The sequence below is a fragment of the Lagenorhynchus albirostris genome, chromosome 6, assembly GCF_949774975.1.
Source record: "Lagenorhynchus albirostris chromosome 6, mLagAlb1.1, whole genome shotgun sequence".
Taxonomy (NCBI): domain Eukaryota; kingdom Metazoa; phylum Chordata; class Mammalia; order Artiodactyla; family Delphinidae; genus Lagenorhynchus; species Lagenorhynchus albirostris.
This window is the reverse complement of record NC_083100.1, coordinates 97,275,576-97,302,737: the sequence shown is the minus strand read 5'-3', so window position 1 is coordinate 97,302,737 and position 27,162 is coordinate 97,275,576.

Sequence of the window (27,162 nt, the reverse complement as noted above, 5' to 3'; positions counted from 1 at the left end):
GAGAGTGTTAGTAAAGCGTCTGGAATGTTGCACCCGAGTACCAGGGGACGAAAACTGACACATATTGGAACACGTCTCCCGATCACACGGTTGATCATACTCTGGGTTCCACATGCATGTTTTAGTTGAAGGAAGAATACCTTAAACCTGGAGAGTTGAGACCCGTGGAATGGGTACCATGCAATATGACTTCAAAGGGTCTTCATTTGCTCACCGAAACTCTCCAATCCTATCACTGCTGCGTTTATGCCCCTGCACACACGCTTGATTCTCTTTCGGAGACATAGCAATCCATAGGTTTTAAGATACTTCCTAGTCAGGTACATTCTTAGGCGTTTAATATGGTGTGTTGAGTCCATTTCCTTGAGCAAGGAGTAGCTCTTGTCTATTCCATATTTGGCTTAAGGAACTTTATCTGTGCTCATTTCAATCTCTGGTTTTATGCAGCACCCCAACTCACCTTTCCCCTTAAGCAAGCATAAGTTGGGTTTCTAAATTTGAGACCCTGTTCTGTTTTGGAATTCAGTTCCTCTGTAGCCAAGTTTACATTCCGTGTATTAGTGATATCTTATGATGTTTCTTTTTCTGTGTGACTTATTTCAGTTAGAATCATCATACCTGAATCCACTCATTATGCTGCTACGGGCCTGATGACATAGATTTCATTGCTGAGTGATACTGCATTGTACGTAAGTACCACAACTTCTTTATCCATTTTTCACTTTCTGCGATATTGAACTTGTACCGTAAACCAGGTTCTTGTAAACAGAGCCGTCCCAACCTTTGGGGTGGCTGTGTCTTTTTGATTTTAATTTCCCTAAGCTATAGGACCATAAGTGGAAGTGCCCTAGGCTCTGTTGCTTTGTTTTTTAGATGTTTCAGGAAACACCATACACTTCTCCCGAGTGGCTGTTGGCAATTTACATCCCGCCCATCAGCATAACAAGGCTCCCAGTTCTCCATGGCCTGTCCTGCCTTTCTGGATTTTACACTTTTTTCAGATGGCCCTTTTGACCGGGGGGAAGTGAGACTTCATTGTAGTGCAGATTTCCTTTGCAAGCTTGCTTGGTTGGCCAAAAAGGGCGTATGCGTTTTTTCCTGAATATATTCAGGAAAAAACGCATACGCCCTTTTTGGCCAAGTGCATCATTGTGGACGTTCTGCCTCTTTTCCTATGCTTTAAATGCAATTCCAGTCTACCTCCTGAAATCGGTTTCCTGCAATTCTGCCCTGCTTTCAAGTCCTCTTGGCAGCCTTACTTCAGTATATTTTTGGACGATAGCTGTCATTTATAACTCTGCAGGTTTGTGAATTACAGTGCCCCTGAGCTCCTTTCTTCAACTCGCTTTCTCGTGAGCTGGCCGCAACACCGCAGGATTGCTTCAGGCCCTAATCTTGTTCTGGCACGGCACGCTGAGCCTTTGGTTAATTCCTCTTCCTGGTGCGAAATGAGAGTTAAATTTGCCCGTCCAGACACCTCCATCTAGTCTGTCATTGGTTCTCCCTATTCCTGTTCATCTTCCGCAGAAATTGCAAACTGGGCCAAACAGGAGGTTAAAGGCACTGACTCTCCAAGTCGGGAGAGTGTTAGTAAAGCATCTGGAATGTTGCACCCGAGTACCAGGGGACGAAAACTGAGACATATTGGAACACGTCTCCCGATCACACGGTTGATCATACTCTGGGTTCCACATGCATGTTTTAGCTGAAGGAAGAATCCCTTAAACCTGGAGAGTTGAGACCCGTGGAATGGGTACCATGCAATATGACTTCAAAGGGTCTTCATTTGCTCACCGAACCTCTCCAATCCTATCACTGCTGCGTTTATGGCCCTGTACACACGCTTGATTCTCTTTCGGAGACATAGCAATCCATAGGTTTTAAGATACTTCCTAGTCAGGTACATTCTTAGGCGTTTAATATGGGGTGTTGAGTCCATTTCGTTGAGCAAGGAGTAGCTCTTGTCTATTCCATATTTGGCTTAAGGAACTTTATCTGTGCTCATTTCAATCGCTGGTTTTATGCAGCACCCCAACTCACCTTTCCCCTTAAGCAAGCATAAGTTGGGTTTCTAAATTTGAGACCCTGTTCTGTTTTGTAATTCAGTTCCTGTGTAGCCACGTTTACATTCCGTGTATTAGTGATATCTTATGATGTTTCTTTTTCTGTGTGACTTATTTCAGTTAGAATCATCGTACCTGAATCCACTCATTATGCTGCTACGGGCCTGATGACATAGATTTCATTGCTGAGTGATACTGCATTGTACGTAAGTACCACAATTTCTTTATCCATTTTTCACTTTCTGCGATATTGAACTTGTACTGTAAACCAGGTTCTTGTAAACAGAGCCGTCCCAACCTTTGGGGTGGCTGTGTCTTTTTGATTTTAATTTCCCTAAGCTATAGGACCATAAGTGGAAGTGCCCTAGGCTCTGTTGCTTTGTTTTTTAGATGATTCAGGAAACACCATACACTTCTCCCGAGTGGCTGTTGGCAATTTACATCCCACCCATCAGCATAACAAGGCTCCCAGTTCTCCATGGCCTGTCCTGCCTTTCTGGATTTTACACTTTTTTCAGATGGCCCTTTTGACTGGGGGGAAGTGAGACTTCATTGTAGTGCAGATTTCCTTTGCAAGCTTGCTTGGTTGGCCAAAAAGGGCGTATGCGTTTTTTCCTGAATATATTCAGGAAAAAACGCATACGCCCTTTTTGGCCAAGTGCATCATTGTGGACGTTCTGCCTCTTTTCCTATGCTTTAAATGCAATTCCAGACTACCTCCTGAAATCGGTTTCCTGCAATTCTGCCCCGCTTTCAAGTCCTCTTGGCAGCCTTACTTCAGTATATTTTTGGACGATAGCTGTCATTTATAACTCGGCAGGTTTGTGAATTACAGTGCCCCTAGCTCCTTTCTTCAACTCGCTTTCTCATGAGGTGGCCGCAACACCGCAGGATGGCTTCAGGCCCTAATCTGGTTCCGGCACGGCACGCTGAGCCTTTGGTTAATTCCTCTTCCTGGTGGGAAATGAGAGTTAAATTTGCCCGTCCAGACACCTCCAGCTAGTCTCTCATTGGTTCCCCTATTCCTGTTCATCTTCCGCAGAAATTGCAAACTGGGCCAAACAGGAGGTTAAAGGCACTGACTCTCCAAGTCGGGAGAGTGTTAGTAAAGCGTCTGGAATGTTGCACCCGAGTACCAGGGGACGAAAACTGACACATATTGGAACACGTCTCCCGATCACACGGTTGATCATACTCTGGGTTCCACATGCATGTTTTAGCTGAAGGAAGAATACCTTAAACCTGGAGAGTTGAGACCCGTGGAATGGGTACCATGCAATATGACTTCAAAGGGTCTTCATTTGCTCACCGAACCTCTCCAATCCTATCACTGCTGCGTTTATGCCCCTGTACACACGCTTGATTCTCTTTCGGAGACATAGCAATCCATAGGTTTTAAGATACTTCCTAGTCAGGTACACTCTTAGGCATTTAATATGGGGTGTTGAGTCCATTTCGTTGAGCAAGGAGTAGCTCTTGTCTATTCCATATTTGGCTTAAGGAACTTTATCTGTGCTCATTTCAATCTCTGGTTTTATGCAGCACCCCAACTCACCTTTCCCCTTAAGGAAGCATAAGTTGGTTTTCTAAATTTGAGACCCTGTTCTGTTTTGTAATTCAGTTCCTGTGTAGCCACGTTTACATTCCGTGTGTTAGTGATATCTTATGATGTTTCTTTTTCTGTGAGACTTATTTCAGTTAGAATCATCGTACCTGAATCCACTCATTATGCTGCTACGGGCCTGATGACATAGATTTCATTGCTGAGTGATATTGCATTGTACGTAAGTACCACAACTTCTTTATCCATTTTTAACTTCTGCGATATTGAACTTGTACCGTAAATGAGTTTCTTGTAAACAGAGCCGTCCCAACCTTTTGGGTGGCTGTGTCTTTTTGATTTTAATTTCCCTAAGCTATAGGACCATAAGTGGAAGTGCCCTAGGCTCTGTTGCTTTGTTTTTTAGATGTTTCAGGAAACACCATACACTTCTCCCGAGTGGCTGTTGGCAATTTACATCCCGCCCATCAGCATAACAAGGCTCCCAGTTCTCCATGGCCTGTCCTGCCTTTCTGGATTTTACACTTTTTTCAGATGGCCCTTTTGACCGGGGGGAAGTGAGACTTCATTGTAGTGCAGATTTCCTTTGCAAGCTTGCTTGGTTGGCCAAAAAGGGCGTATGCGTTTTTTCCTGAATATATTCAGGAAAAAACGCATACGCCCTTTTTGGCCAAGTGCATCATTGTGGACGTTCTGCCTCTTTTCCTATGCTTTAAATGCAATTCCAGTCTACCTCCTGAAATCGGTTTCCTGCAATTCTGCCCCGCTTTCAAGTCCTCTTGGCAGCCTTACTTCAGTATATTTTTGGACGATAGCTGTCATTTATAACTCTGCAGGTTTGTGAATTACAGTGCCCCTGAGCTCCTTTCTTCAACTCTCTTTCTTGTGAGCTGCCGCAACACCACAGGATTGCTTCAGGCCCTAATCTGGTTCCGGCATGGCATGCTGAGCCTTTGGTTAATTCCTCTTCCTGGTGGGAAATGAGAGTTAAATTTGCCCGTCCAGACACCTCCAGCTAGTCTCTCATTGGTCCTTCCTATTCGTGTTCATCTTCTGCAGAAATTGCAAACTGGGCCAAACAGGAGGTTAAAGGCACTGACTCTCCAAGTCGGGAGAGTGTTAGTAAAGCGTCTGGAATGTTGCACCCGAGTACCAGAGGATGAAAACTGAGACATATTGGAACACGTCTCCCGATCACACGGTTGATCATACTCTGGGTTCCACATGCATGTTTTAGCTGAAGGAAGAATCCCTTAAACCTGGAGAGTTGAGACCCGTGGAATGGGTACCATGCAATATGACTTCAAAGGGTCTTCATTTGCTCACCGAACCTCTCCAATCCTATCACTGCTGCGTTTATGCCCCTGTACACACGCTTGATTCTCTTTCGGAGACATAGCAATCCATAGGTTTTAAGATACTTCCTAGTCAGGTACATTCTTAGGCGTTTAATATGGTGTGTTGAGTCCATTTCCTTGAGCAAGGAGTAGCTCTTGTCTATTCCATATTTGGCTTAAGGAACTTTATCTGTGCTCATTTCAATCTCTGGTTTTATGCAGCACCCCAACTCACCTTTCCCCTTAAGCAAGCATAAGTTGGGTTTCTAAATTTGAGACCCTGTTCTGTTTTGTAATTCAGTTCCTCTGTAGCCAAGTTTACATTCCGTGTATTAGTGATATCTTATGATGTTTCTTTTTCTGTGTGACTTATTTCAGTTAGAATCATCATACCTGAATCCACTCATTATGCTGCTATGGGCCTGATGACATAGATTTCATTGCTGAGTGATATTGCATTGTACGTAAGTACCACAACTTCTTTATCCATTTTTCACTTTCTGCGATATTGAACTTGTACCGTAAACCAGTTTCTTGTAAACAGAGCCGTCCCAACCTTTGGGGTGGCTGTGTCTTTTTGATTTTAATTTCCCTAAGCTATAGGACGATAAGTGGAAGTGCCCTAGGCTCTGTTGCTTTGTTTTTTAGATGTTTCAGGAAACACCATACACTTCTCCCGAGTGGCTGTTGGCAATTTACATCCCTCCCATCAGCATAACAAGGCTCCCAGTTCTCCATGGCCTGTCCTGCCTTTCTGGATTTTACACTTTTTTCAGATGGCCCTTTTGACCGGGGGGAAGTGAGACTTCATTGTAGTGCAGATTTCCTTTGCAAGCTTGCTTGGTTGGCCAAAAAGGGCGTATGCGTTTTTTCCTGAATATATTCAGGAAAAAACGCATACGCCCTTTTTGGCCAAGTACATCATTGTGGACCATCTGCCTCTTTTCCTATGCTTTAAATGCAATTCCAGTCTACCTCCTGAAATCGGTTTCCTGCAATTCTGCCCCGCTTTCAAGTCCTCTTGGCAGCCTTACTTCAGTATATTTTTGGACGATAGCTGTCATTTATAACTCGGCAGGTTTGTGAATTACAGTGCCCCTGAGCTCCTTTCTTCAACTCTCTTTCTTGTGAGCTGGCGCAACACCGCATGATTGCTTCAGGCCCTAATCTGGTTCCGGCACGGCACGCTGAGCCTTTGGTTAATTCCTCTTCCTGGTGGGAAATGAGAGTTAAAATTGCCCATGCAGACACCTCCAGCTAGTCTCTCATTGGTTCTCCCTATTCCTGTTCATCTTCCGCAGAAATTGCAAACTGGGCCAAACAGGAGGTTAAAGGCACTGACTCTCCAAGTCGGGAGAGTGTTAGTAAAGCGTCTGGAATGTTGCACCCGAGTACCAGGGGACGAAAACTGACACATATTGGAACACGTCTCCCGATCACACGGTTGATCATACTCTGGGTTCCACATGCATGTTTTAGCTGAAGGAAGAATCCCTTAAACCTGGAGAGTTGAGACCCGTGGAATGGGTACCTTGCAATATGACTTCAAAGGGTCTTCATTTGCTCACCGAACCTCTCCAGTCCTATCACTGCTGCGTTTATGCCCCTGTACACACGCTTGATTCTCTTTCAGAGACATAGCAATCCATAGGTTTTAAGATACTTCCTAGTCAGGTACATTCTTAGGCGTTTAATATGGGGTGTTGAGTCCGTTTCCTTGAGCAAGGAGTAGCTCTTGTCTATTCCATATTTGGCTTAAGGAACTTTATCTGTGCTCATTTCAATCTCTGGTTTTATGCAGCACCCCTACTCACCTTTCCCCTTAAGCAAGCCTAAGTTGGGTTTCTAAATTTGAGACCCTGCTCTGTTTTGTAATTCAGTTCCTGTGTAGCCAAGTTTACATTCCGTGTATTAGTGATATCTTATGATGTTTCTTTTTCTGTGTGACTTATTTCAGTTAGAATCATCGTACCTGAATCCACTCATTATGCTGCTACGGGCCTGATGACATAGATTTCCTTGCTGAGTGATATTGCATTGTACGTAAGTACCACAACTTCTTTATCCATTTTTCACTTTCTGCGGTATTGAACTTGTACCGTAAACCAGGTTCTTGTAAACAGAGCCGTCCCAACCTTTGGGGTGGCTGTGTCTTTTTGATTTTAATTTCCCTAAGCTATAGGACCATAAGTGGAAGTGCCCTAGGCTCTGTTGCTTTGTTTTTTAGATGTTTCAGGAAACACCATACACTTCTCCCGAGTGGCTGTTGGCAATTTACATCCCGCCCATCAGCATAACAAGGCTCGCAGTTCTCCATGGCCTGTCCTGCCTTTCTGGATTTTACACTTTTTTCAGATGGCCCTTTTGACCGGGGGGAAGTGAGACTTCATTGTAGTGCAGATTTCCTTTGCAAGCTTGCTTGGTTGGCCAAAAAGGGCGTATGCGTTTTTTCCTGAATATATTCAGGAAAAAACGCATACGCCCTTTTTGGCCAAGTGCATCATTGTGGACGTTCTGCCTCTTTTCCTATGCTTTAAATGCAATTCCAGTCTACCTCCTGAAATCGGTTTCCTGCAATTCTGCCCCGCTTTCAAGTCCTCTTGGCAGCCTTACTTCAGTATATTTTTGGACGATAGCTGTCATTTATAACTCTGCAGGTTTGTGAATTACAGTGCCCCTGAGCTCCTTTCTTCAACTCGCTTTCTCGTGAGCTGGCCGCAACACCGCAGGATGGCTTCAGGCCCTAATCTGGTTCCGGCACGGCACGCTGAGTCTTTGGTTAATTCCTCTTCCTGGTGGGAAATGAGAGTTAAATTTGCCCGTCCAGACACCTCCAGCTAGTCTCTCATTGGTTTTCCCTATTCCTGTTCATCTTCTGCAGAAATTGCAAACTGGGCCAAACAGGAGGTTAAAGGCACTGACTCTCGAAGTCGGGAGAGTGTTAGTAAAGCGTCTGGAATGTTGCACCCGAGTACCAGAGGATGAAAACTGAGACATATTGGAACACGACTCCCGATTACACGGTTGATCATACTCTGGGTTCCACATGCATGTTTTAGCTGAAGGAAGAATCCCTTAAACCTGGAGAGTTGAGACCCGTGGAATGGGTACCATGCAATATGACTTCAAAGGGTCTTCATTTGCTCACCGAACCTCTCCAATCCTATCACTGCTGTGTTTATGCCCTTGTACACATGCTTGATTCTCTTTCGGAGACATAGCATTCCTTAGGTTTTAAGCTACTTACTAGTCAGGTACATTCTTAGGTGTTTAATATGGGGTGATGAGCCCGTTTCGTTGAGCAAGGAGTAGCTCTTGTCTATTCCATATTTGGCTTAAGGAACTTTATCTGTGCTCATTTCAATCTCTGGTTTTATGCAGCACCCCAACTCACCTTTCCCCTTAAGCAAGCATAAGTTGCTTTTCTAAATTTGAGACCCTGTTCTGTTTTGTAATTCAGTTCCTGTGTAGCCAAGTTTACATTCCGTGTATTAGTGATATCTTATGATGTTTCTTTTTCTGTGTGACTTATTTCAGTTAGAATCATCATACCTGAATCCACTCATTATGCTGCTACGGGCCTGATGACATAGATTTCCTTGCTGAGTGATACTGCATTGTACGTAAGTACCACAACTTCTTTATCCATTTTTCACTTTCTGCGATATTGAACTTGTACCGTAAACCAGGTTCTTGTAAACAGAGCCGTCCCAACCTTTGGGGTGGCTGTGTCTTTTTGCTTTTAATTTCCCTAAGCTATAGGACCATAAGTGGAAGTGCCCTAGGCTCTGTTGCTTTGATTTTTAGATGTTTCAGGAAACACCATACACTTCTCCCGAGTGGCTGTTGGCAATTTACATCCCGCCCATCAGCATAACAAGGCTCCCAGTTCTCCATGGCCTGTCCTGCCTTTCTGGATTTTACACTTTTTTCAGATGGCCCTTTTGACCGGGGGGAAGTGAGACTTCATTGTAGTGCAGATTTCCTTTGCAAGCTTGCTTGGTTGGCCAAAAAGGGCGTATGCGTTTTTTCCTGAATATATTCAGGAAAAAACGCATACGCCCTTTTTGGCCAAGTGCATCATTGTGGACGTTCTGCCTCTTTTCCTATGCTTTAAATGCAATTCCAGTCTACCTCCTGAAATCGGTTTCCTGCAATTCTGCCCCGCTTTCAAGTCCTCTTGGCAGCCTTACTTCAGTATATTTTTGGACGATACCTGTCATTTATAACTCTGCAGGTTTGTGAATTTCTGTGCCCCTGAGCTCCTTTCTTCAACTCGCTTTCTCGTGAGCTGGCCGCAACACCGCAGGATGGCTTCAGGCCCTAATCTGGTTCCGGCACGGCACGCTGAGCCTTTGGTTAATTCCTCTTCCTGGTGGGAAATGAGAGTTAAATTTGCCCGTCCAGACACCTCCAGCTAGTCTCTCATTGGTCCTCCTTATTCCTGTTCATCTTCTGCAGAAATTGCAAACTGGGCCAAACAGGAGGTTAAAGGCACCGACTCTCCAAGTCGGGAGAGTGTTAGTAAAGCGTCTGGAATGTTGCACCCGAGTACCAGAGGATGAAAACTGAGACATATTTGAACACGTCTCCCGATCACACGGTTGATCATACTCTGGGTTCCACATGCATGTTTTAGCTGAAGGAAGAATCCCTTAAACCTGGAGAGTTGAGACCTGTGGAATGGGTACCATGCAATATGACTTCAAAGGGTCTTCATTTGCTCACCGAACCTCTCCAAATCCTATCACTGCTGTGTTTATGCCCCTGTACACACGCTTGATTCTCTTTCGGAGACATAGCATTCCCTAGGTTTTAAGCTACTTACTAGTCAGGTACATTCTTAGGCGTTTAATATGGGGTGATGAGTCCGTTTCGTTGAGCAAGGAGTAGCTGTTGTCTATTCCATATTTGGCTTAAGGAACTTTATCTGTGCTCATTTCAATCTCTGGTTTTATGCAGCACCCAAACTCACCTTTCCTCTTAAGCAAGCATAAGTTGGTTTTCTAAATTTGAGACCCTGTTCTATTTTGTAATTCAGTTCCTGTGTAGCCAAGTTTACATTCCATGTATTAGTGATACCTTATGATGTTTCTTTTTCTGTGTGACTTATTTCAGTTAGATTCATCGTACTTAGTCCACTCATTATGCTGCTACGGGCCTGATGACATAGATTTCATTGCTGAGTGATATTGCATTGTACGTAAGTACCACAACTTCTTTATCCATTTTTCACTTTCTGCGATATTGAACTTGTACCGTATATGAGGTTCTTGTAAACAGAGCCATCCCAAACTTTGGGGTGGCTGTGTCTTTTTGATTTTAATTGCCCTAAACTATAGTACCATAAGTGGAAGTGCCCTAGGCTCTGTTGCTTTGTTTTTTAGATGTTTCAGGAAACACCATACACTTCTCCCGAGTGGCTGTTGGCAATTTACATCCTGCCCATCAGCATAAGATGGCTCCGAGTTCTCCATGGCCTGTCATGCCTTTATGGATTTTACACTTTTTTCAGATGGCCCTTTTGACCAGGGGGAATTGAGACTTCATTGTAGTGCAGATTTCCTTTGCAAGCTTGCTTGATTGACCAAAAAGGGCGTATGCGTTTTTTCCTGAATATATTCAGGAAAAAACGCATACGCCCTTTTTAGGTAAGTCAGGTTTTTGAATTGCAGTGGCCCTTAGCTCCATTTTTCAGCTCTTAGTTTTGTGATCTTGCCCCATAACCACAGGATTCCTTGAAGCCCTATTCTTCTTCTGGGGCACCTTGCTGTGCCTTTGGTTCATTCTTCTTACTGATGTGAAATTAGAGTGACATGTGCCCATTGAAACCGCTACAGCTAGTTTCTCACTGGTTCCCCCTATTCCCATTCATCCTCCGCACTAACTGAAGACTGTGCGATACCAGAACTTAAAGGCATTGACTCTCCATGTGGGGATGTTGTTAGTAAAGCGGCTGGAATGTCGATCCGGAGCCCCAGGAGAGGAAAAATGTGGTGCGTTTTAGAAACCTTTCCCGATCAGTCGCTGGGTTTCCCAAGCATGGTTTAGCTGTAGGAAGATTCCCTTCAACCTGGAGTGTTGGGACCCTTGGAATGAGTAGCATGAAGTATTGCATTAAACTTTCGGCAGTTGCTCACCGAAGCTCACCAATCCTCTCAGCCCCAAGTGTCCAGCCTTATGTCTTATCCAGCTGTGGGTTTATATGTGGTCAATCCAGGTTGCATCACAGCCCCTGAGCGAATTTTGTAAGAATTTTTCTCTCTTTCATTGTTTCTGCGTTTTGTTTTTAACATTTATTTCTATAATGGGGTTTAGCTCATTTTCACTGCTGTGTTTGTGCCACTCTGCACACACTTGATTCCCTTATGGAGATAGATCAATACATGGGTTTTAAGATTCTTATTACTCAGATATATTTCTCTGCGGTGTATAGGGTGTGTTGAGGCCAGTTCATTGAGCAAGGTGTAGATCTTGTCTAATACCTATTTGCTTTCTTGAACGGTATCTGTGCTCATTTCAAACTCTGGTTTTATGCATCACCCCACCTCTCCTTTCCCCTTAAGCTGACATAAGTGTGTTTTCTAAATGTGAGACACTGTTCTGTTCTGTAATTCATTTCTTGTGCAGCCATATTTACCCTCCCTCTATAAGTGATATCTTATGATATGTTTCTTTTTCTGTTTGACTTATTTCAAGTAGTATTATCGGACCTAAATCCACTCTTTATCCTTCTACTAGCCTTATTACATTGATTTCATGGTGAAGAGATATTCCATTGTACATAAGTACCACATCTTCTTTATCCATTGTTCTCTTTCCTGGGATATTTACGGTGTACTGAAGTTGAGGTTCTTGTAAACAGAGTAGCCCTAAACTGTGGTGTGCTTGTGTCTTGTTGATTTTTAGACTTCCCTAGATATACTCCCATGATTGGAAGTGTCCTATGCTCTGTAGCTCTGTTTTTAGATGATTTAGGAACCACCATACACTTCTCCAGAGTGGCTCTCGGCAGTTCACACACTGCCCATCAGCGTATAAAGGCTCCCTGTTCTCCATGGCCTGTCCTGCATTTCTGGTTTTTACAATTTTTTAGGATGGCCCTTTTGACCGGTGGGAAATGAGACTTCTTTGTTGTGCACATTTGCATTGCTTGCTTGCTTCGTTGCCCATAAAGTGCGTATGCGTTTTTTCCTGGATATAATCAGGAAAAATCGCATACGCCCTTTTGGGCCAACTGCATCATTGTCGAAATTCTGCCGCTTTTCATGTGCGTTAAAGACGAGTCCAATCTATCTCTTGAAATCTGTTTCTTGCAATTCTGTCTTGCATTCAGATCCTCTTCTTTGCCTTACCTCGACATATTTTTGGACGTTAGTTTTCATTTATAACTCTGCAGGTTTGTGAATTGCAGTGACCCTGAGCTCCATGTTTTAAGTTGCTCTTTTGTGAGCTGGCCTCAAACCCGCAGGATTGCTTCAGGCCCTATTTTGGCTCCGGCGAGGCAGGCTGAGCCTTTTTTTAATTCTTATTCTTAATGGGAAATTAGAGTGATATGTGCCCGTCCAAACCCCTACAACTCTTCTCTCATTGGTTCCCCCTCTTCCCGTTCATCCTCCTCACAATTTGCAAAATGTGTGAAACGAAGTTTAAATGTGCTGATTCTCCAAGTGGGGAGCTTCTAAGTAACGTGGCTGGAATGGTGAACAGGAGCACCAGGAGAGGATAAATGAGGTGCATCACATGGTGTACAGTCCTCTGGGTTTTCCATGCATGTTTTAGCTGTAGGAAGATCCGTTGAACCTGCAGATTTGGGACCCATTGAATGGGTACCAGGTAGTATTACTTTAAAGGGTGTGCATTTCCTCACCCAACCTCACATTTCTCTTAGCGCAAACAGTTTCCAGCCTTATGTCTCATCCTGCTGTGGGTCTAGATGTGTTCAATCCATGTTGCATCACCGTCCCTGAGGAAAAGTTGTAAGAGGTTTTCTCTGTCTCTCTGTCGTTTATTTTTTTCAATTTATTACTATATTGGTTACAGCTGATTTTCAAAGCTCTGTTTCTTGCTGCTGTACATCCACTTGATTCACGTACAGAGAGACATCAATAAATTCTTTTTCAGATTCTTACCAGTCGTATATATTCTTTTCCGGTGACTTGAGTGTGCTGAGTGCAGTTCTTTTAGCTACCGTGTAGGCCTTGTTGATTATCAGTTTGGTATTTGGAATGGTATCTTTGCTAATTTCAACCTCCTGGATGATGCCTCACCCCTCCCCACCTTTCCCGTTTAGCAGCCTTATGCGTGTTTTCTACATATTTGACTATGTTTTTGTTTTGTAATTTATTTCATGTGTAGCCATTTTGGATTCCACCTTTAAGTGATATCTTATGATATGTGTCTTTTTCTTTTTGAATTCTGTCACTTAGAATGATCATACGTAACTCCTCCGGAGTTGTTACAGCTGGCCATATTTCATTGATTTCCAGGCTGAATAATATTCCACTCTACCTAAGTACCACATCTCTATCCATTTTTTCCCTCCAGAGACATTTAAGTTATATCCTCGTCGAGGATCTTTTAAACAGAGAGGGGGTAAACATTGGGGTGCCTGTGTCCTCTCGAGTTTTGTTTTTCCCAAGATATACGCCCATGAGTGCAAGTGCCCTATGCTCTGTAGCTCATTGTTTAGATGCTTTAGTAAACACAATACACTTCTCCAGAATGGCCGTTGGCAATATACATTTCCACTATAAGTCTCACAGGGCTCCCTCTTCTCCTTGCCCTGTCCTGCATTTCTGTTGTTTACGCTTTATGAGGATGGCTCTTCTGACTGATGCAAAGTGATGTCTTTTGTAGTATTGACTTCCAGTGCCCACCTGTTTGGGTGGCTAAAAAGGTGTACGCTCTTTTCTTGAATATATACACAAAAAAACGCATACACCCTTTTTGGCCAACTGCAATGTTGGCAATGTTCAGCTCCTTTTCTTGTGCTTAATGGCGAGTCCTTTCTACCTCCTCAAATCCCTTTCCTGCCATTCTCCCTTGCTTACAAGTCCTTTTCTCTGACTTTCCTCAAGACATTTTTCAGTGATGGATATTTTCAACTCTGCAGTTTTGTGAATTGTACTGCCCCTGAGTTCTATTGTTCAACTTGTGTTTATGGGAACTGGCCACAAAGCAGCGGGATTTCCTCAAGCCCTATACTGTTTCCATGGGCAACCCTAGCCTTTGGTCAATTCGTCTTCCTGATTGGAAATTAGAGTGACATGTGCCTGTCTGAACACGTAGGACTTGTCTCTCATTGTTCCTCATCCTTCCGCTTCATCCTCTGGACAAATTCCAAACTGTACGCAACAGGATGTTGACAGTGCTGACATCTCCAAGTGGGGAGACTGTTAGTAAAGACGCTGGAGGGGTGAACCCGAGCACCAGGAGATGAGGAGATGAGATGCCTTTTCCAAACTCTTCCCGATCAGACGGTATACCATCCTCTGGGTGTGACAGACATGTTTTAGCAGTAGGAAGAGTCCCATTCATGTAAGGAGAACACCAGGGCTTTTTCAAAATCAGTGTCTCCCTGAAACCCAAACTGGGGAATTTTTTAAGCTACGGCTACACATATGTTCATTAAGGGCCTTGGGAAGTAGGCAGAGTCCAAACTTTAGATGATTGAAGTCTTCAGGGTCAGAAGCACTCACCACCAGCTTCCCTTAGGTTACACTTTAACTGTCATTGATAGATGATGTCAATAAAAATATCTATTCTTTTTCAGATTATTTCCCCTTATAGGTTATTGCAAAATGTTGAGTGTAGTTCCCTGTGCTATACAGTAGTTCCTTGTTGATGATCTATTTTATACATAGCAGTGTGTATGTGTTAATCCCAAACTGTTAATTTATCCCTCCTCCCACCTTTCCCCTTTGGTAATAATAAATTATAAGATTTTATACTTCTCAGAAATGGGGGAGCTGAAAGAGAGGTATCATTTTCAATGGAAAAGCATTTAAAACAAGATTGAAGGTTTAACCAAGATTATTAGATGTACATCCTTGGAAAGAAATCACTTCATTTCTCTAATATTGAGCTGACAAATAAGACAAACCTTTTCACTGAACTTGCTTATAATAAAGTGATGGAAATATCCAATGGAAGTGTTAGAAACATCTTATTTTACCCGAGCCTTATACACTGTTCTATGTTAACTACACTTTGGCTCACACATCTGTTCATTGAGGTTACAATAGTCTCAATTTCTGTTACTGATCCTCCAGAGTGGACCCCAACAAGTGTCCCCCTGCCCAGTGTCATTGGGGCCAACAGATCGAGACTGAGTTTGGTTCACAAGCAAAGGAAACTTTATATTTTGATCAGAGAATGGAGAGGTGAGAGCATGTACTACCCCGTGGGCTGTGGGCTGGGCTGCTGTGTAGAGATCCTGTCAGAGTCAGTGGGAGGGAGGGGGCGGAGCTCTCGAGGGCCGGGTTGGCTGTAGCTCAGGCTCTATATCGCGGAGTCTGCACTGGGCCCCAGGAGCTGAGGTGTCGACCCAGTCATTCTGCACTAGGAAATCTGGTCTGAAGTGCCGGGTGTGGAACCTCTGCATGCGGGACCCTAGGAGCACGTGAAATTAGACAAAGCACAAAGGATAAAAAAGGTTAGACTTGACTTTATTGCCCAGATTCTATTTTTATCTCCCAGGGATTTTTAATGGGCTTTGCTGGGGACAACCCCCCCCTCTGCCTTTTGTCCCGTTCCTCATTCTTGGAGTGCTGAGGGTGCAGACCCTTCTTCTGTAACTGCTGAGTGCTGAGTTGGGAGCCCTCATACCCTGGGGCGAGGGTCAGAGCTTCTCCCCAGCAGCCTCCAGGTGACGTTGATTGTCCCCAGGCCCCCTGCCTCCCTGCTCGTCCACCTGAGCAGCAGCATTGGAAGTGTTATAGATTCTAATGACCTTTAAGGGTCCAGGAAAGAGATGTGCAGAGACGCTGTGGGGGCCGGTTTCACCCCGCCCCACATTTGTTCGGCCACCTTAGGCCGACCGTTTCTGCCAGCCTAGATGCTCTGACCAGTAGTCTGCGCTTTCTTCAATTAGGCCCCTGAATTAACGTACAAACAGCACCAGGTGTCAGAGCCCTGCCCGCTCAACTCCCAGACAGTCCAGGGTCAGTGGTGATCAAGGACCGTGATGGCCACTGAGTCAACAGCCTTTTGAAGTAAACAAGAGTCCAGCCGGTCTTACTGGCCACCATCATCACGGTGTCTGTAGGCTTTTCTATGGTGACAGTGTGATATACGGTTCCCCCGCCAAGATTATTAGCTCCCTTCTGGGTGCAGTAAGTCCTGCAAGCAGTAGTCTACTCTTTTGGGACACACTCTTGTTGTTTTATGAGAGAAACTCCAGGTCAAGTGATGTTCACACGAGTCGTCATGGTGCCCTGTTGCCCCCGGTTATCTCTCTGGATGTTGGAGTTGGAGGGCCTCCTCACTCGAGGTCGGTGTGCCCACGGAGCGAACCCTGCAACTTCAGGGCATGGTTGGTGGTTAGGATCACCACGTGGGGTCCTTTTCCCTTAGGAGGGAGGTGGCCTTTTGGGCTTCTGATTTCCAGGTTTTTAGATACCGCCAGTATCTTGGCCAGATGTGGCAGTGGGCCAAGCCCCTTGGTGACCATAGTTTATCCTACCTGGATGGCATTTTTGCATTGTTCCATTTCAAGTGGTCCCAGGTTTTGCACTAATTCTCCAATGGCGATTCACCTTTCACCGGGAATGTAAAGGTCAAAGGGTTTAGCTAAATTAGGGAGTTCCAGGACAAGGGTCTGAATTGACTGCTCTTTCCATTCTTGAAAGGCCACTTCTGGATTCTATTCAAAAGGATCATCATCTTTTCCTTTCAGTGTTTCATATAGAGGCCCAGCTAGTAGACTGTAGTTAGGGATCCAGAAGCAGCAAACCCTGGCCTCCCCAGGAACCCCTAAGCTGTCTTCTAGTTTTAGAAAGGGGTAAGGCTGAAAATGGTTTCTTCCCTTTCCTGGGATGGACTTCTCCAACCTTCTGTGAGAATGAAGCCCAGGCAGGTCACGGCAGTCTGTGATATTTGAGCTTTTTCTTGGACAACTTCTATCCTTTATTGGCTTGGTAGTTCAGAGGCCTCCTTAGTAGGGCTGGCGATCAGAATGTCGTCTGCATATTGAAGGAGGGTTTCCTTTTCCAGAGGTAGAACTTTTAGGTCTTCAGCTAAGCTTTCCCCAAAGATGGTGTGGGAATTTTTGCACCCTTGGGGCCAGACGGCCCGGAAGTATTGTTTTAGTTGTATGTTGAGTCCTGCCACTCACAAGCCAAAATTTCTTGTGACTCTGGGACTAATGGAATACAAAAGAAGGCATCATTGAAGACTAATACAGAATACCATGTCCTGGTGGTTGGTAGAATGACCAGCAGGGTGTAGGAATTAGGAGCAACTGGAGGTATATCCTCGGTGGCTTCACTGACTGTCCTGACATCCTTTACCAGGTCCCCAGCAGCCCATGGGGCTCTCGTGGTCAGACCAATCCCAGAATATGGAGCTCACCTGGGCAGGTACCCCACCCCCACCCCAGCCCACAGGGCTCTCGTGGTCAGGCCCCTCCCAGGATACAGAGCTACCCTTGCAGGTACTGTGGCAGGGCTGGGCACACAGGAACCATGCACATAGCCCTCATTGCAGAGCACCCCCAGCTCACCTGTCGCTCAGAGCTGACACAGAGCACCTCAGAGCAGGACTTGAACTAACAAACAGCAGCTGCGACAGGTCTGTGACCCTGGGCATCACTCCGTGAGGCCTCCCTCCACCTGGTCTTCCAGAGACTTCCACTGCACCCGGGGCACCAGGCCTCTGTCTCCAACCACCACCCACCCCTCCTCTCCCTGACTCCTGGGTTCCTCTCATTAGGAGAGGGTTTTCTTGAAGTTGTCTCCCACTCATGGGCCAGATAAAATGATTAGAAAACAAGCCAAAGCTGCAGCCCCTTGTCTATCCTGACTCTCAGGAGCCCACACCTGTTCCTTGGACCTGGCCGGTTCAGCAAGTTCCATTTTCTGCAACTGTGAGCCCCTGAGGGGTGATGATTGGCTGACCTGGGCAGCCTTACCGTGCCGGCCAGCCCTCCCCAGGTGTGCCTGGGTTGAGATCACTATAAATACCACTCCAGGCAGCAAGAGCCCCTGCAGCCGTGCCTGACGCCATTTTCTCTGCCCTGTCAGCAGTCTCGGGGCTGGGCTGGTGGGAGGGAGTGAGAGGCCACGGCTTTGTGGGTGGCCCAGTGTGAGTGGGGCTCTGCTGGACTTTCTGCAGCAGTTGCCAGGCTGCCACCTGCTAAAGAAGAAGATGTGTCACCCATACCTGCTGCTGGAATTTCTCCCTGGGCAGAGGTGAGGAAGGAAAAAAGCAGTGGGGGCAGGGACAGGACGGGTATCTCAGGCAGGGAAATGGAAATCTTCCAGAAGAGCACCCAGGGCCAGGACCATCCTGGCTGGCCTGCAGGCACCAAGTCGGCCGGCATGCTGTCACTCGTGTGGCTCTATGGCCCTCCCTCTAGGCTTTCAAGTCCTTGTATATATTCAGGTGTTTTACCTGGGATGGGTGGGAATAGTTCAGCAGCAACTGGCCTGGGGCTCAGCTCACGTTTACTCACAGATGCCTCGGCACGGTGCCCCAGCTTTGCAATGAGGACGCTTGTTGCGTGGGGGCTGCTGGCTGAATGGGAGACGATTCCCCACCACTGACCAACTTCAGAATTGTTTACAACTGGAGCAAGTGCCCTGATACGGTTTTCCTCTGTGGAACTGGTGGGTTCTGTGTTTTTTTTCTCTTTTTCGTTTTGGGTTCAAGGTAGATTTTATTCCTCTTTTCTGTATTTACAGATATAAGCATGGAAATAATTTATTCATATAAATACATGTATGTGAAGGGAATAATTGTTTTTTCTATTTTTTAAATTTTATTTCTTTTTAATTTTGAATTTTATTTTATATTTTTATACAGCAGGTTCTTATTGGTTATCTATTTTATACATATAAATGTATACATGCCAATCCCAGTCTCTCAACTCCTCCCACCACCCCCCCCAACAGCTTTCCCCCCTTGTTGTCCATACGTTTGTTGTCTACATCTGTTGCTCTATTTATGCCTTGCAAAATGGTTAATCTGTACAGGTTTTCTAGGTTCCACATATATGCATGAATATACAAGATTTGTTTTTCTCCTTCTGACTTACTTCACTCTGTATGACAGTCTCTAGATGCATCGACGTCTCTACAAATGACCCCATTTCATTCCTTTTCATGGCTTAGTAATATTCCATTTTATATATGTACCACGGCTTTATGCATTCGTCTGTCTGTGGGCATTTAGGTTGCTTCCATTACCTCGATATTGTAAATAGTGATGCAATGAACATTGCGGTGAATGTCTCTTTTTGATTTATGGTTTTGTCTGGGTATATGTCCAGTACTGGGATTGCTGTATCATATGGTAATTCTATTGTTAGTTTCTTAAGAAATTCCATATTGTTCTCCATAGTGACTGTATCAATTTATATTCCCAACAATAGTGGAAGAGGGTTCCTTTTCTCCACACCCTTTCCAGCATTTTTTGCTTGTAGATTTTCTATGATGCCTATTCTACCAGGTGTGAGGTGATACCTCATTGTTGAATCCATTTCGTGGAGCAAGGGGTGGGTCTTGTCTATTCCATATTTGGCTTATGGAACGGTATCTGTGCTAATTTCAAACTCTGGTTTAATGCAGCACCCCAACTCACCTTCCCCCTTAAGCAAGCATAAGTTAGTTTTCTAAACTTGAGACCCTGTTCTGTTTTGTAATTCAGTTCCTGTGTAGCCAAGTTCACATTCCGTGTATTAGTGATACCTTATGATGTTTCTTTTTCTGTGTGACTTATTTCACTTAGAATCATCGTGCCTCAATCCACTCATTATGCTGCTACGGGCCTGGTGACATAGATTTCATTGCTGAGTGGTATTCTGTTGTACATAAGTACTGCAACTTCTTTATCCATTATTTGCTCTCTGGGATATTTAACTTGTGCCGAAGAAGAGATTCCAGTAAAAAGAACCGTCCCAACATTTGGGGTGGCTGTGTCTTTTTGATTTTAAATTAACTAAGCTATAGGACCATAAGTGGAAGTGCCCTAGGCTCTGTTGCTTTGTTTTTAGATGTTTCAGGAAACACCATACACTTCTCCCGAGTGGCTGTTGGCAATTTACATCCCGCCCATCAGCATAACAAGGCTCCCAGTTCTCCATGGCCTGTCCTGCCTTTCTGGATTTTACACTTTTTTCAGATGGCCCTTTTGACCGGGGGGAAGTGAGACTTCATTGTAGTGCAGATTTCCTTTGCAAGCTTGCTTGGTTGGCCAAAAAGGGCGTATGCGTTTTTTCCTGAATATATTCAGGAAAAAACGCATACGCCCTTTTTGGCCAAGTGCATCATTGTGGACGTTCTGCCTCTTTTCCTATGCTTTAAATGCAATTCCAGTCTACCTCCTGAAATCGGTTTCCTGCAATTCTGCCCCGCTTTCAAGTCCTCTTGGCAGCCTAATTTCAGTATATTTTTGGACGATAGCTGTCATTTATAACTCTGCAGGTTTGTGAATTTCTGTGCCCCTGAGCTCCTTTCTTCAACTCGCTTTCTCGTGAGCTGGCCGCAACACCGCAGGATGGCTTCAGGCCCTAATCTGGTTCCGGCACGGCACACTGAGCCTTTGGTTAATTCCTCTTCCTGGTGGGAAATGAGAGTTAAATTTGCCCGTCCAGACACCTCCAGCTAGTCTGTCATTGGTTCTCCCTATTCCTGTTCATCTTCCGCAGAAATTGCAAACTGGGCCAAACAGGAGGTTAAAGGCACTGACTCTCCAAGTCGGGAGAGTGTTAGTAAAGCGTCTGGAATGTTGCACCCGAGTACCAGGGGACGAAAACTGACACATATTGGAACACGTCTCCCCATCACACGGTTGATCATACTCTGGGTTCCACATGCATGTTTTAGCTGAAGGAAGAATCCCTTAAACCTGGAGAGTTGAGACCCGTGGAATGGGTACCATGCAATATGACTTCAAAGGGTCTTCATTTGCTCAGCGAACCTCTCCAATCCTATCACTGCTGCATTTATGCCCCTGTACACACGCTTGATTCTCTTTCGGAGACATAGCAGTCCATAGGTTTTAAGATACTTCCTAGTGAGGTACATTCTTAGGCGTTTAATATGGGGTGTTGAGTCCATTTCCTTGAGCAAGGAGTAGCTCTTGTCTATTCCATATTTGGCTTAAGGAACTTTATCTGTGCTCATTTCAATCTCTGGTTTTATGCAGCACCCCAACTCACCTTTCCCCTTAAGCAAGCATAAGTTGGTTTTCTAAATTTGAGACCCTGTTCTGTTTTGGAATTCAGTTCCTGTGTAGCCAAGTTTACATTCCGTGTATTAGTGATATCTTATGATGTTTCTTTTTCTGTGAGACTTATTTCAGTTAGAATCATCGTACCTGAATCCACTCATTATGCTGCTACGGGCCTGATGACATAGATTTCCTTGCTGAGTGATACTGCATTGTACGTAAGTACCACAACTTCTTTATCCATTTTTCACTTTCTGCGATATTGAACTTGTACCGTAAACCAGGTTCTTGTAAACAGAGCCGTCCCAACCTTTGGGGTGGCTGTGTCTGTTTGATTTTAATTTCCCTAAGCTATAGGACCATAAGTGGAAGTGCCCTAGGCTCTGTTGCTTTGTTTTTTAGATGTTTCAGGAAACACCATACACTTCTCCCGAGTGGCTGTTGGCAATTGACATCCCGCCCATCAGCATAACAAGGCTCCCAGGTCTCCATGGCCTGTCCTGACTTTCTGGATTTTACACTTTTTTCAGATGGCCCTTTTGACCGGGGGGAAGTGAGACTTCATTGTAGTGCAGATTTCCTTTGCAAGCTTGCTTGGTTGGCCAAAAAGGGCGTATGCGTTTTTTCCTGAATATATTCAGGAAAAAACGCATACGCCCTTTTTGGCCAAGTGCATCATTGTGGACGTTCTGCCTCTTTTCCTATGCTTTAAATGCAATTCCAGTCTACCTCCTGAAATCGGTTTCCTGCAATTCTGCCCCGCTTTCAAGTCCTCTTGGCAGCCTTACTTCAGTATATTTTTGGACGATAGCTGTCATTTATAACTCTGCAAGTTTGTGAATTACAGTGCCCCTGAGCTCCTTTCTTCAACTCGCTTTCTCGTGAGCTGGCCGCAACACCGCGGGATTGCTTAGGGCCCTAATCTTGTTCCGGCACGGCACGCTGAGCCTTTGGTTAATTCCTCTTCCTGGTGGGAAATGAGAGTTAAATTTGCCCGTCCAGACACCTCCAGCTAGTCTCTCATTGGTCCTCCCTATTCGTGTTCATCTTCTGCAGAAATTGCAAACTGGGCCAAACAGGAGGTTAAAGGCACTGACTCTCGAAGTCGGGAGAGTGTTAGTAAAGCGTCTGGAATGTTGCACCCGAGTACCAGAGGATGAAAACTGAGACATATTGGAACACGTCTCCCGATCACACGGTTGATCATACTCTGGGTTCCACATGCATGTTTTAGCTGAAGGAAGATTCCCTTAAACCTGGAGAGTTGAGACCCGTGGAATGGGTACCATGCAATATGACTTCAAAGGGTCTTCATTTGCTCACCGAACCTCTCCAATCCTATCACTGCTGCGTTTATGCCCCTGTACACATGCTTGATTCTCTTTCGGAGACATAGCATTCCTTAGGTTTTAAGCTACTTACTAGTCAGGTACATTCTTAGGTGTTTAATATGGGGTGATGAGTCCGTTTCGTTGAGCAAGGAGTAGCTGTTGTCTATTCCATATTTGGCTAAAGAAACTTTATCTGTGCTCATTTCAATCTCTGGTTTTATGCAGCACCCCAACTCACCTTTCCCCTTAAGCAAGCATAAGTTGGGTTTCTAAATTTGAGACCCTGTTCTGTTTTGTAATTCTGTTCCTGTGTAGCCACGTTTAGATTCCGTGTATTAGTGATATCTTATGATGTTTCTTTTTCTGTGTGACTTATTTCAGTTAGAATCATCATACCTGAATCCACTCATTATGCTGCTACGGGCCTGATGACATAGATTTCATTGCTGAGTGATATTGCATTGTACGTAAGTACCACAACTTCTTTATCCATTTTTCACTTTCTGCGATATTGAACTTGTACCGTAAACCAGGTTCTTGTAAACAGAGCCGTCCCAACCTTTGGGGTGGCTGTGTCTTTTTGATTTTAATTTCCCTAAGCTATAGGACCATAAGTGGAAGTGCCCTAGGCTCTGTTGCTTTGTTTTTTAGATGATTCAGGAAACACCATACACTTCTCCCGAGTGGCTGTTGGCAATTTACATCCCGCCCATCAGCATAACAAGGCTCCCAGTTCTCCATGGCCTGTCCTGCCTTTCTGGATTTTACACTTTTTTCAGATGGCCCTTTTGACCGGGGGGAAGTGAGACTTCATTGTAGTGCAGATTTCCTTTGCAAGCTTGCTTGGTTGGCCAAAAAGGGCGTATGCGTTTTTTCCTGAATATATTTTGGCCAAGTGCATCATTGTGGACGTTCTGCCTCTTTTCCTATGCTTTAAATGCAATTCCAGTCTACCTCCTGAAATCGGTTTCCTGCAATTCTGCCCCGCTTTCAAGTCCTCTTGGCAGCCTTACTTCAGTATATTTTTGGACGATAGCTGTCATTTATAACTCGGCAGGTTTGTGAATTACAGTGCCCCTGAGCTCCTTTCTTCAACTCGCTTTCTCGTGAGCTGGCCGCAATGCCGCAGGGTTGCTTCAGGCCCTAATCTGGTTCCGGCACGGCACGCTGAGCCTTTGGTTAATTCCTCTTCCTGGTGGGAAATGAGAGTTAAATTTGCCCATCCAGACCCCTCTAGCTAGTCTCTCATTCGTTCTCCCTATTCCTGTTCATCTTCCGCAGAAATTGCAAACTGGGCCAAACAGGAGGTTAAAGGCCCTGACTCTCCAAGTCGGGAGAGTGTTAGTAAAGCGTCTGGAATGTTGCACCCGAGTACCAGGGGACGAAAACTGACACATATTGGAACACGTCTCCCGCTCACATAGTTGATCATACTCTGGGTTCCACATGCATGTTTTAACTGAAGGAAGAATCCCTTAAACCTGGAAAGTTGAGACCCGTGGAATGGGTACCATGCAATATGACTTCAAAGGGTCTTCATTTGCTCACCGAACCTCTCCAATCCTATCACTGCTGCGTTTATGGCCCTGTACACACGCTTGATTCTCTTTCGGAGACATAGCAATCCATAGGTTTTAAGATACTTCCTAGTCAGGTACATTCTTAGGCGTTTAATATGGGGTGTTGAGTCCATTTGGTTGAGCAAGGAGTAGCTCTTGTCTATTCCATATTTGGCTTAAGGAAATATTTCTGTGCTCATTTCAATCTCTGGTTTTATGCATTACCCCAACTCACCTTTCCCCTTAAGCAAGCATAAGTTGGGTTTCTAAATTTGAGACCCTGTTCTGTTTTGTAATTCAGTTCCTATGTAGCCAAGTTTACATTCCGTGTATTAGTGATATCTTATGATGTTTCTTTTTCTGTGAGACTTATTTCAGTTAGAATCATCGTACCTGAATCCACTCATTATGCTGCTACGGGCCTGATGACATAGATTTCATTGCTGTGTGATATTGCATTGTACGTAAGTACCACAACTTCTTTATCCATTTTTCACTTTCTGTGATATTGTACTTGTACCGTAAGCCAGGTTCTTGTAAACAGAGCCATCCCAACTTTTGGGGTGGCTGTGTCTTTTTGATTTTAATTTCCCTATTCTATAGGACCATAAGTGGAAGTGCCCTAGGCTCTGTTGCTTTGTTTTTTAGATGTTTCAGGAAACACCATACACTTCTCCCGAGTGGCTGTTGGCAATTTACTTCCCGCCCATCAGCATAACAAGGCTCCCAGGTCTCCATGGCCTGTCCTGACTTTCTGGATTTTACACTTTTTTCAGATGGCCCTTTTGACCGGGGGGAAGTGAGACTTCATTGTAGTGCAGATTTCCTTTGCAAGCTTGCTTGGTTGGCCAAAAAGGGCGTATGCGTTTTTTCCTGAATATATTCAGGAAAAAACGCATACGCCCTTTTTGGCCAAGTGCATCATTGTGGACGTTCTGCCTCTTTTCCTATGCTTTAAATGCAATTCCAGTCTACCTCCTGAAATCGGTTTCCTGCAATTCTGCCCCGCTTTCAAGTCCTCTTGGCAGCCTTACTTCAGTATATTTTTGGACGATAGCTGTCATTTATAACTCGGCAGGTTTGTGAATTACAGTGCCCCTGAGCTCCTTTCTTCAACTTGCTTTCTCGTGAGCTGGCCGCAACACCGCAGGATTGCTTCAGGCCCTAATCTTGTTCCGGCATGGCACGCTGAGCCTTTGGTTAATTCCTCTTCCTGGTGGGAAATGAGAGTTAAATTTGCCCATCCAGACCCCTCCAGCTAGTCTCTCATTCGTTCTCCCTATTACTGTTCATCTTCCGCAGAAATTGCAAACTGGGCCAAACAGGAGGTTAAAGGCACTGACTCTCCAAGTCGGGAGAGTGTTAGTAAAACATCTGGAATGTTGCACCCGAGTACCAGGGGACGAAAACTGACACATATTGGAACACATCTCCCGATCACACGGTTGATCATACTCTGGGTTCCACATGCATGTTTTAGCTGAAGGAAGAATACCTTAAACCTGGAGAGTTGAGACCCGTGGAATGGGTACCATGCAATATGACTTCAAAGGGTCTTCATTTGCTCACCGTACCTCTCCAGTCCTATCACAACTGCGTTTATGCCCCTGTACACACGCTTGATTCTCTTTTGGAGACATAGCAATCCATAGGTTTTAAGATACTTCCTGGTCAGGTACATTCTTAGGCGTGTAATATGGGGTGTTGAGTCCATTTCGTTGAGCAAGGAGTAGCTCTTGTCTATTCCATATTTGGCTTAAGGAACTTTATCTGTGCTCATTTCAATCTCTGGTTTTATGCAGCACCCCAACTCACCTTTCCCCTTAAGCAAGCATAAGTTGGTTTTCTAAATTTGAGACCCTGTTCTATTTTGTAATTCAGTTCCTGTGTAGCCAAGTTTACATTCCGTGTATTAGTGATATCTTATGATGTTTCTTTTTCTGTGTGACTTATTTCAGTTAGAATCATCGTACCTGAATCCACTCATTATGCTGCTACGGGCCTGATGACATAGATTTCATTGCTGAGTGATACTGCATTGTACGTAAGTACCACAACTTCTTTATCCATTTTTCACTTTCTGCGATATTGAACTTGTACCGTAAACCAGGTTCTTGTAAACAGAGCCGTCCCAACCTTTGAGGTGGCTGTGTCTTTTTGATTTTAATTTCCCTAAGCTATAGGACCATAAGTGGAAGTGCCCTAGGCTCTGTTGCTTTGTTTTTTAGATGTTTCAGGAAACACCATACACTTCTCCCGAGTGGCTGTTGGCAATTTACATCCCGCCCATCAGCATAAGTAAGCTCCCAGTTCTCCATGGCCTGTCCTGCCTTTCTGGATTTTACACTTTTTTCAGATGGCCCTTTTGACCGGGGGGAAGTGAGACTTCATTGTAGTGCAGATTTCCTTTGCAAGCTTGCTTGGTTGGCCAAAAAGGGCGTATGCGTTTTTTCCTGAATATATTCAGGAAAAAACGCATACGCCCTTTTTGGCCAAGTGCATCATTGTGGACGTTCTGCCTCTTTTCCTATGCTTTAAATGCAATTCCAGTCTACCTCCTGAAATCGGTTTCCTGCAATTCTGCCCCGCTTTCAAGTCCTCTTGGCAGCCTTACTTCAGTATATTTTTGGACGATAGCTATCATTTATAACTCTGCAGGTTTGTGAATTACAGTGCCCCTGAGCTCCTTTCTTCAACTCGCTTTCTCGTGAGCTGGCCGCAACACCGCTGGATTGCTTCAGGCCCTAATCTGGTTCCAGCACGGCACGTTGAGCCTTTGGTTAATTCCTCTTCCTGGTGGGAAATGAGAGTTAAATTTGCCCGTCCAGACACCTCCAGCTAGTCTGTCATTGGTTCTCCCTATTCCTGTTCATCTTCTGCAGAAATTGCAAACTGGGCCAAACAGGAGGTTAAAGGCAC